The sequence below is a fragment of the Octopus bimaculoides genome, chromosome 3 (assembly GCF_001194135.2).
Source record: "Octopus bimaculoides isolate UCB-OBI-ISO-001 chromosome 3, ASM119413v2, whole genome shotgun sequence".
NCBI classification, from domain to species: Eukaryota; Metazoa; Mollusca; class Cephalopoda; order Octopoda; family Octopodidae; genus Octopus; species Octopus bimaculoides.
In genome coordinates, this window is record NC_068983.1 from 72,878,942 (window position 1) to 72,888,283 (window position 9,342).

General features: G+C 36.4%; 1 protein-coding gene across 1 annotated transcript in view; it reads left to right on the plus strand.

Moving 5' to 3' along the window:
• LOC106870263 (WD repeat and coiled-coil-containing protein) overlaps positions 1-9,342 on the plus strand; it is an 88,405-nt gene that overhangs the window by 38,805 nt on the left and 40,258 nt on the right. The gene's annotated exons all lie outside the window — the stretch shown is intronic.

The following is a 9,342-nucleotide window of genomic DNA, read 5'->3' on the forward strand; positions in this document are numbered from 1 at the left end:
ATATGCATGTGTATGTGTCTTTCTATTTGTCCCCCACCACTGCTTGATGACCAGTGTTGGTTTGTTTATGTCCATGTAACTTAGCAGTTCAGCAAAAGAGACCAATATATTAAGGACTGGGTTTAAAAATAATAAATACTAGAGTAAATTCATTCAACTAAAGGCTCTTCAAAGCAGTGCCTCAGCATGGCCACACAAATGATTGAAACAAATAAAAGGTAATTGTTTTAGTTACCCCAATTGTGAGCAGACGCTGACACCCTCTCGGGCCTTCCCACCCTTTAACCCATCAGAATATCAAGGGCATGACAACTATGAAGAAAGAGGGCTGCTGCCAGCATGAGGCTGGTACATACTTCTCAGCTGAGTAAACTGAAGCAGTGTGAAAAAATAAAGCACCTTCCTCAAGGTTACAATATACTACCTGATCCACAAGACAATTTTTCTTCCACTTTAATGAGTCTGCCATTCCAGTGCCCTAGCTGAATGTACATCTATCATCATCATCATTTAACATCCATTTTCCATGCTGGTATGGGTTGGATGGTTTGACAGAGCTGGCAAGGCAGAGGTTTGCACCAAAATCCACTGTCTCTTTTAGCTTGGTTTTTACAGCTGGATGCCCTTCCTGATCCTAGCCTCAGTCTGTACTTGATCCAGAACTGCAGCTCTTTTAAAGAGACAAGCTTCAGAAAGGCATATCTCACAAACGACACCCACACCTATTCACCATTATCATTTATGAATGTTTGCGGTTGTTGCCATGATAGAGCGTGCTTGCATACCATTAGACATGGCTCTCCTATGTTTCAGTCAGTTTCTCATCATTTCCAACTTTGACAGTAATGGTTCAAGGATCAAAACATACAGAAGAGATACAGAAGAAATCCTTGACAGACTGGCCATGTGATTATAGGTGGTTATCTACCACTGAATAGCTACCTCTATACATTATAGCAATCACAACTAGTTCTGAAACTATCTGCACTTATGAGAGCTGTTATGTAGTGATAGTCAACTTTGTCAAAAGCTTATACTGATCAAATTAGCAGAATAGTAAGGTATGATTTGAGGGAGATATGGCTGCTACTTCTAGCAGGTTGACCAACCGACCACTTTGTGGCTTCCTCATTGATTTCAACAAGTTTATCAACCTTGTAGAGACTCCTTATTAGCTTGTTGTTAACTAAGGGCATATGCTAGTAGTAGTGGAGGTGATGTGTGTGTGTGTGTATTTATACCTACACCAGTGCTTTATTGTATATATTATACAAATATATAACAATTATACTGACTCAATATATGTGTATTCTAGAGCTCACTTCTGCTCTTTTCACTCACCTAACACCGCTAATTGAAGTTAATGACTGCCTATAGATATCACTTTCTTTTTTTCTCTTTGACTAGTAGCTTCTTTTTCTTATTTTGCGTCTCCATTGTTACTATGATGTTACCAGGAGTTAATAATTCACCAAACAATCTCTTGTTAAACTACTATCTAATAATAGAAGTGGTGGTTATTTATTATTATTATTATTATTATTATTATGATAGTGAAGGCAGCAAGCTGGCAGAATTATTAGGACGCTGGGCTAAATGCTTAGCAGCATTTCATCCATCTTCACGTTCTGAGTTCAAAAGTACCAGTTGAGCACTGGGGTCAATATAATTGACTTACCCCCCTTCCCTGGAATTGCTAGCCTCGTGCCAAAATTTGAAATCTTTATTATTACGACGGTGATGAGGAAGAGGATGGCAGCAAGCTAGCAGGATCATTAGTACACCAGACAAATTATTAAGTGACACTTAGTCCATCTTCACATTCTGAGTTCAAATTCTGCCAAGGTTGATTTTGCTTTTCATCCTTTCAGGGTTAATAAGTTCAGTACAGGTTGATGTAATCGACTAACTCCTTTTCCCCAAAATTTCGGGCCTTGTACCAATAGTACAAAGGATTATTATTATAAGGTAGTGAGCTGACAAAATCATTAGTACATCAGACAAATTGCTTTGTAGCAGTTCTTTGGGCTTTTTACCTTCTGAGTTCAAATTCCATCAAGGTTGATTTTGCTATTTCATCTTTTTAGAAGTTTATAAGATGAAATACCAATCAAACACTGGGATCAATCTAATTGACTAGCATCCTCCCCCAAAATTTCAGGCTTTGAGTCACTGTAGTAGAAAGAATGGTTATTATTATGACTACTATTTACATTGTTGTTGCTTTGTTTTATATGAGCAGTTTCAAGTCTCACCCAGTGACGTCAAATAACACCGAGCTGGATGTTTTACTATGGGTGTTATTTATGATTAGTAATGTTGTATTGTAGGGGAAGGAGACCATAATCTGAGAACTAAGATTCTGTTAAATTTGTAATACTAGATCACTACTCATTGCTACACTGCCAGTTAAAAATATTTGTTAATCATGCACATAACTTCTTAAATTGTTCAAAGTGAAAGTCTTTTTTTTAAAGTCTGTGTTCATGTTGTCTGCATGTTAAAAGACATAGAGAAAAAACACACAAACAAGCAAAAAATATAACTATATGTATTATATATATATATATATATACAGATAGTCTTTGTTTTTGAAGTGTGTTGTGTTGACAGAGTTGTACTTAAAATTTGTTTTTAATCAACATTTGTTAGTTACTAAGGTGACAATACTACTCATTTATCTATCCTTCACACATACTCTCTCTCTCTCTCTTTCTCTCTCTCACTCTCTCTCTCTCTCTCTCTACACAGATGTTGTTGCAGGCAGACAGATGCAGATCAACTTCTCTTTTACAATATTAGATTTCAGTTTTGAAAGAGTTTTAAAAGAATCATATATTTTCAGGATGACAATATTTTTCTTAGGATGTGAGCAGTACCCATGAGAACAATCTTTTGTAGTTTAGATACTTTTGGGTTTCCTTGTGTTTAGCCTTAGTATTTAAGAATGTTATTTGGTATTAACCCCAAAGCTCTGATGATCACAAGTACAGTTGTTCTTAGATATCATGTTCTTAAGACCTCTATTTTTAAGACTCTTGAATTTACTTTACTTTTCAAATGTTTTACAGAATTATTATTATTATTGCTGTTATTACTATTATTACTATAATATTTTACTTCTCAGAGCTCTCGATCTTACTTGCTTTGGTTCATTCTATGAGAGCAGACAGCAACCTGTTGTCAGAGGTCTCACAGTGTCTCATTCCATAAATTATAAGACTTGGAACTTGGACATGTGGTGAACTAGCAGACTTGTTAGCACACCAGACCCAGTTGCAACTCCTGACAGAAGTGTCACCTTTTTTTTCCTAATGTGAACTCAGAATATACAGAACCAGAACAGATAGTACTAGGCATCCCATCCAACAATCTGACAATTCTGCCACTCTGGACTGGTACTTTTTTTTATAGATGGAAAGGCAGAGTTGACATTGACAGGATTTGAACTCGTAGCATGGAGAGTCAGAGCAAATACTACAAGGCATTCTATCCAATGCTAATGACTCTGCCAGTTCACCACCTTACATAGCTAAATGCAACAAGGTATAGAGTCTCCCACTCTACCTATTCTCACAATCCACTGTAATAGTAACAATAATAATGATGATGAAAGTAATAAAAACAAAACAACGAAATAGATTGTATGTTTGCATGTATGTATACCTGTATATTTGTGTGAGAGCATGTGTGAGAGAAAGAGAATGCAACCTAGTGTATAATATGTTATATATAGTTATATATTACATCTAGCCATGATTAAGGTATGTGCTCTGTAACTGAAATAGAAAATAGACTGACGTGGTTTGTGGGTCGTCATTGACGGAGTGGCTAAAAATTATTTTCAAAGGTTAATCATGCTTGGAAGATAGACATTAATGTATGTAAAAACAAACATTTCTGGATTAAGGAAACTGATAATTTGAACCTAGTAATCTTCCATGGTATTATGTAGGTGAGGTATTTGCTGCTGAACTGTCTTTTTAGCTTTTGTTTTGTTTTATTTTTATCATCCACCCCATCCCACCATTTTGTAATGTGTCAGATACAATTGGTGTGAGTTCTACTTCCAAGTAAGGTACCAATCTGTTGCTGCTGCTTAACCTTATAAAGAAAACGACATAGTGTTGAATAGTATGGTAGAGTGAGCCATGTGAGCTAAGAGAAAGAATTGAAGGGATAATCAAGGAATAATATCAAGTACTTAGAAGAGAAGTTAGGGATCAGGTATAGAATAAAGGGAAATTGAAAGTTAGAAGTTTCTCAGTATTTTGGACTGCAAAATAATGTCAGTGTAAATCAGGATTTCACTGGTTTAAAAGTATGTAATGACTGCAGTACACTTGCCCTTGCACCAAGAAGAGGCATGGAAATGCTACTACTGGAGGTTGCTGGGTGAAGAGAATGCATGGGAAACAGAGGGACTACTCCATGTTGACTGAACAAGTTTGTATTAGGAAATTTTTAATGCCTTCTTAATGAGGCAACTACAGAAGTTCTTAGCTAAGAGCAAGACAGATATTCTGGTCTTATCCTTCCACCACTCAGGTCCTTCCAACCTACTCACCTCTCCACCTTTCATCACCCTTGTTGTATCTGGCCCTCCAGTCCTTCCTCCCCACAACATCAACCTGCTGGAATCTTTTCCTGCTCATGTCTTCTCTAAAAGTATTGACCTACAACAATTTGAACTGAACACTGACGGCATCAAATTCATTGGTCTCAGCGGGCCTACAAAGGTCATGGCTGCTGCTCTTTCATGCAGACTCAATAAATTGAAAAATCAAAACATCACTGACCTGAAGATGGTTTTGACACGGTTTCAACTCTGTAGTTTGATGTAGATGAGTGACTTGTAAGAGTTAACAATGGGTTCAGTAAGGAATCAAGCTGCAAAAGGGCCTTCAGCTTTCAGTTTTGAGATCTCTACTGTTTACAATAATCTTCCAAACCATGCATGACAGAGGAATTCAAAATTCACTCTCTATGGAAACTTATATGCTGACAACCATTTTTCTCGTTACTAAATTAGTCAGGGAATTAGAGGGAATGTAGGGAATGTTCCAAACATGGGAGCAGAGCCTAAAATTAGGAGGTCTAAAAGTGAATTTATTGAAGATGAAAGAGTTAGTTATCAAGAGAAAATACAAAAATTTTGCCATCTAGGAAATAGTTTTGTGCAACATGCAGAAAATATTTTGGTAGAAATTCTAAACAATGTACCTGATGTAAACTGTGAGTGCCCAAGAGATGCAGTGAGGACACAGACTGGATAACAGAAAAGAGGGTCATCATATGTAGCAGATGCTTTCAAATGCTCAGAAGGTTGCCTGGAAGTAGTTGACAGCCTCTATTACTTAAGTATTCTAATTGACCAGTGAAGGTGGTGGTTATGAAAGTGTAGTAACCAGAGTTGGTGTGGTTGTTGGTGTTGTGGGTCTTGTTGGCATCGTTGGTGCTGGGTAAGATGCATGAGCTATTACCTCAGTATAATGGATTGATTGCGCTCTTCCTAAAAATGTTCTGTCAAAAATTACTGCTTGTTTGAGCTTTAAAAAGTAACTTGGTACACGTTAAGGTACACTTATACATACACACATGTGCATGTGAAGCATGAGGCAACTTGTCATTTCTGTAGCAATAATGAATACTTAAGACAAAGTTGCCTGCCATGTGTGCTTCAATCTACCTTTCTCAGTACAGGCCTGGGACAGGCTGTACTGAATGCCAACCCCAACTATAACTTTGGATAGGAGCCTGAAACTTGCATAAGGCAGGGTCATCACACTCTGTAGTAATGACTGAAATCTCTATCTGCTAGTTAAAATACTAGACTTAAATTTTACACCAAAGCATTTAGCTCTTTTTTTATTCTAGTCAGTTTCAGTGATTGTAAATAGCTTCCATGCCCTACTTCATGGTTGACTGTCTTCTACCATAACTTCAAATCAACCCAAGCTTTGTGAGTGAAATAGGGTAGACAGAAACTATATGAAAACTCAACAGATGGACTTAGTAGACTTAATCAGTTTCCAAGTTTAACACCACAGTCTGGCCTTTCTGATGCCTCTTGCATAGCCTACCCTTTTGCAAGCATCCAAACTAGATCTCCAGTCTGAGGATAACTCAATATCCTGATGTAATCCTTCATATAACAGTAAACTATGAGTTATAGTTCATTTCTTCTTTTTCTCCACCAACCTCAGAAACCCCACATAGATTATGGATGCTGCCCTTCCTCCAGAGGATCTAATACTGATAAATAGGTGCATTGAATGAACGTAGAATAAAGTGTGTCATCTTCTACTTTTATTCAGAAAAAGCCTTTACTGCAACTCAGAAAGTTTCTGTACTTTCATGGGTGTTGTCGACCTAAGCCATGGATATATAGCTGTATATTTTTATATTTTATTTCTAAAATATTATGCACAATTTTTGTTAAACATATCTAACTACCAAAAAGTAGGTGAATTGTTTTGCTCTAGCTGCTTTTTCCTGTAATTACTTGGACATCTTATCTGGTGGCTCATTGTACATTATGAAGCTTAAAAATTCAAACAACAATAGTCTATAAAATTTTGACTTCTCTTTCTAAAGAAAGTTATTTGGATATTGTATATACTGTCTACCTCTTTTTAACATGTATAGTTTACACACAAAGAGAAAAAAGAAAATTAGTTCCACAAAAATTCAAAATGCAATAGAAATACCTAGCAACACAATTCTTTCAGACATTGTTGGTTCTAATTATTCATAGCATAAAATGCATTCAAATACTACAAGGGGTGCTGAAAAGTTCCTGGCTTTAACACAGTATCAAAAATGGCCTGGTTGAAGGCCCACCCTTTTAAGTTCTTTTACAGGGCTTAGGAAACTTGAAGGACCGCTGCAAGGAATTTTTCAGCACACACACACATCCCGTAATCACTTATGTAAAGAGAAATTTCCTTTTCGTTTGTTAACATTCTGGTTAATATTGGTTCAAATATTTTTTCTGATTATGTAACAGAATTGGAGAATGATACTATTTGTTTCTGAAACAATATAATGTTCCCAATAGTTGCTATTGTTTCTAATCTTACTGTCATTGTTGTACTGGATATTTTCCTTAGAGCTTCACCTGCAAATAGACCTGGTATGACTGGTTTTCTTTCCATATGTACATTGAAAGCTTCCTCAACAAAATACTTTATTTCCTGGTCCCCTGAGAAACATTTATCATGGAGACGCAATGGCTGTGAAATACCAACCCAGGTTCACTTTAAAACAGGATGTTTGCATTATAAACCATGAGCCGGAAACTGCCCCTGGTTCTATGATACAAACTTGTTGTTTTAAAGTGATCTAAGTTAAAACCTTTCCCTTCAAAGTCTGATGTTACTTTGTATTCTAAAAACCAGCTGAATAATGACACATTTTACAAATTTCTTCACTATTTTCAAAATTGACTGAAACAAAGGCAGTGTATTTCAACAGAAAATTGGTAGAAAGGATTAAGGTGCTACACCCACTGAACCATATCGTGTGCGCAAACCTTACTACTACAATTATTGTATTGTTCCCCAGAATAAGACGTCTTATAGTGGAACACTAGGTAATGTGATCTTGAGTCCAGTGTAATATTGGAAAAAGACTAGATAGTTAAAACTGGAATGTTTTTGGTCAAGCCTGCCAATCAAGGTTCATCTGTGCTAAACAACTTCATTTTACCTGACTGCTAGAATAAAACATAAAAAACTACTCTATCCCCCACTTCCTTGTTGACCAGTTAGTCATAGGAAAATTATTCAGATGTAAGAACAGTTACTCCAACAACTAAATCAGGTCATCCATACTAACATGGGAAAATGGGTGTTAAGCAGTCAAAAAGGAAATATCTTGTTTACTTAAGTGTTGCAGATTTCTGACCAAAGATGTTTAAGACAGTAGAATAGGATCTAAGAGAGATATAGCTTCTTTTTCTAGCAGAGTGAGTAATTATATAGGCTTCTACATTAGCTCATTTTACTTGTTTTATGGGGCAGTGGAAATGATTTAAACTGGAGACATTATCATGTGTAGTCCAGTACCTCTTTGTTTTTCATTCAAATCCTATGAAAATCAAATTTCAATCTTGAGTCTGTAAAATAAAGTTCCTACCATTGTGCTATAACTGATACAATTCACTATACAGAAAACTGCTATTTTGTATCCATGTAGACTGTGTGACCAAGGGTATAAAACACCAAACTTAGTTCCATTGCCATTAGATTCTGAGTTCAAATGTTGTTGAATAAGATTGGATTTAATACTTTTTGTCCCCCTGTGACCCCAGTAGTATAAGTATTTGGGATATACTGGTGTCAGTCTCTTCTCCATAAATTGGCTTTGATCCAAGTTGCAAAACAAGAAATCAGTATTGTGTCAGGTATGACATTTAAGGATTTACTCAATCATCTTTAATAATCCATGATATTTTCCCTCTGGAAATCTTTACTGAAACTTGAAGATATTATGTTTTAAACCCGATTAATGTTTGCTTATAAATTTCTAAGCAAATGCTTTTAATCATAGGTTTGTTCAATCGTAGACGACCTAAAGCTAAATAACTACTAACTTACCATATGAGGAGCAAAGTTTATCCTCACAGCAAACTCCAACCTTCACTCCCTACCACTACATTTTTAATCACTCATAAACACCCAAACACATTTACAGTACCATTTTACCATTTTAAAAACACTATCTCTCCTATTCAGTTCAGACAAACATTGAAAAAAAACCCTCAAAACTAGTAGTAGCATAAATATGATCGTTAATCCCTAAACACTGTAGTAGAATGTTCAGCTTTAATAAGTGCAGAGGAACAGTAACTGTCATGTTTTGGCAGAGTTCACCTTTCCTGCTTCTGCTGTGGCCATCTCCAAAATTTACAGCTATTCAGAAAGTGACTGGACAGTGGAGACAGTTTAATATGTCTAAAGTGCAGCATTGCATCCCATACAATTAACAATTACATGTTGGAGCATATAGTCTAGTCTTCAGCTAACTGAAAGCATGATATATATGGAATAAAAGGTCTGTGAACTGCACTTATTCATTCAACTATCTGCCTGTTATATATATATATATATATATCATCATCATCATCGTTTAACGTCCGCTTTCCATGCTAGCATGGGTTGGACGATTTGACTGAGGACTGGTGAAACCGGATGGCAACACCAGGCTCCAATCTAATTTGGCAGAGTTTCTACAGCTGGATGCCCTTCCTAACGCCAACCACTCAGAGAGTGTAGTGGGTGCTTTTACGTGTCACCCGCACAAAAACGGCCACGCTCGAAATGGTGTCTTTTATGTGCC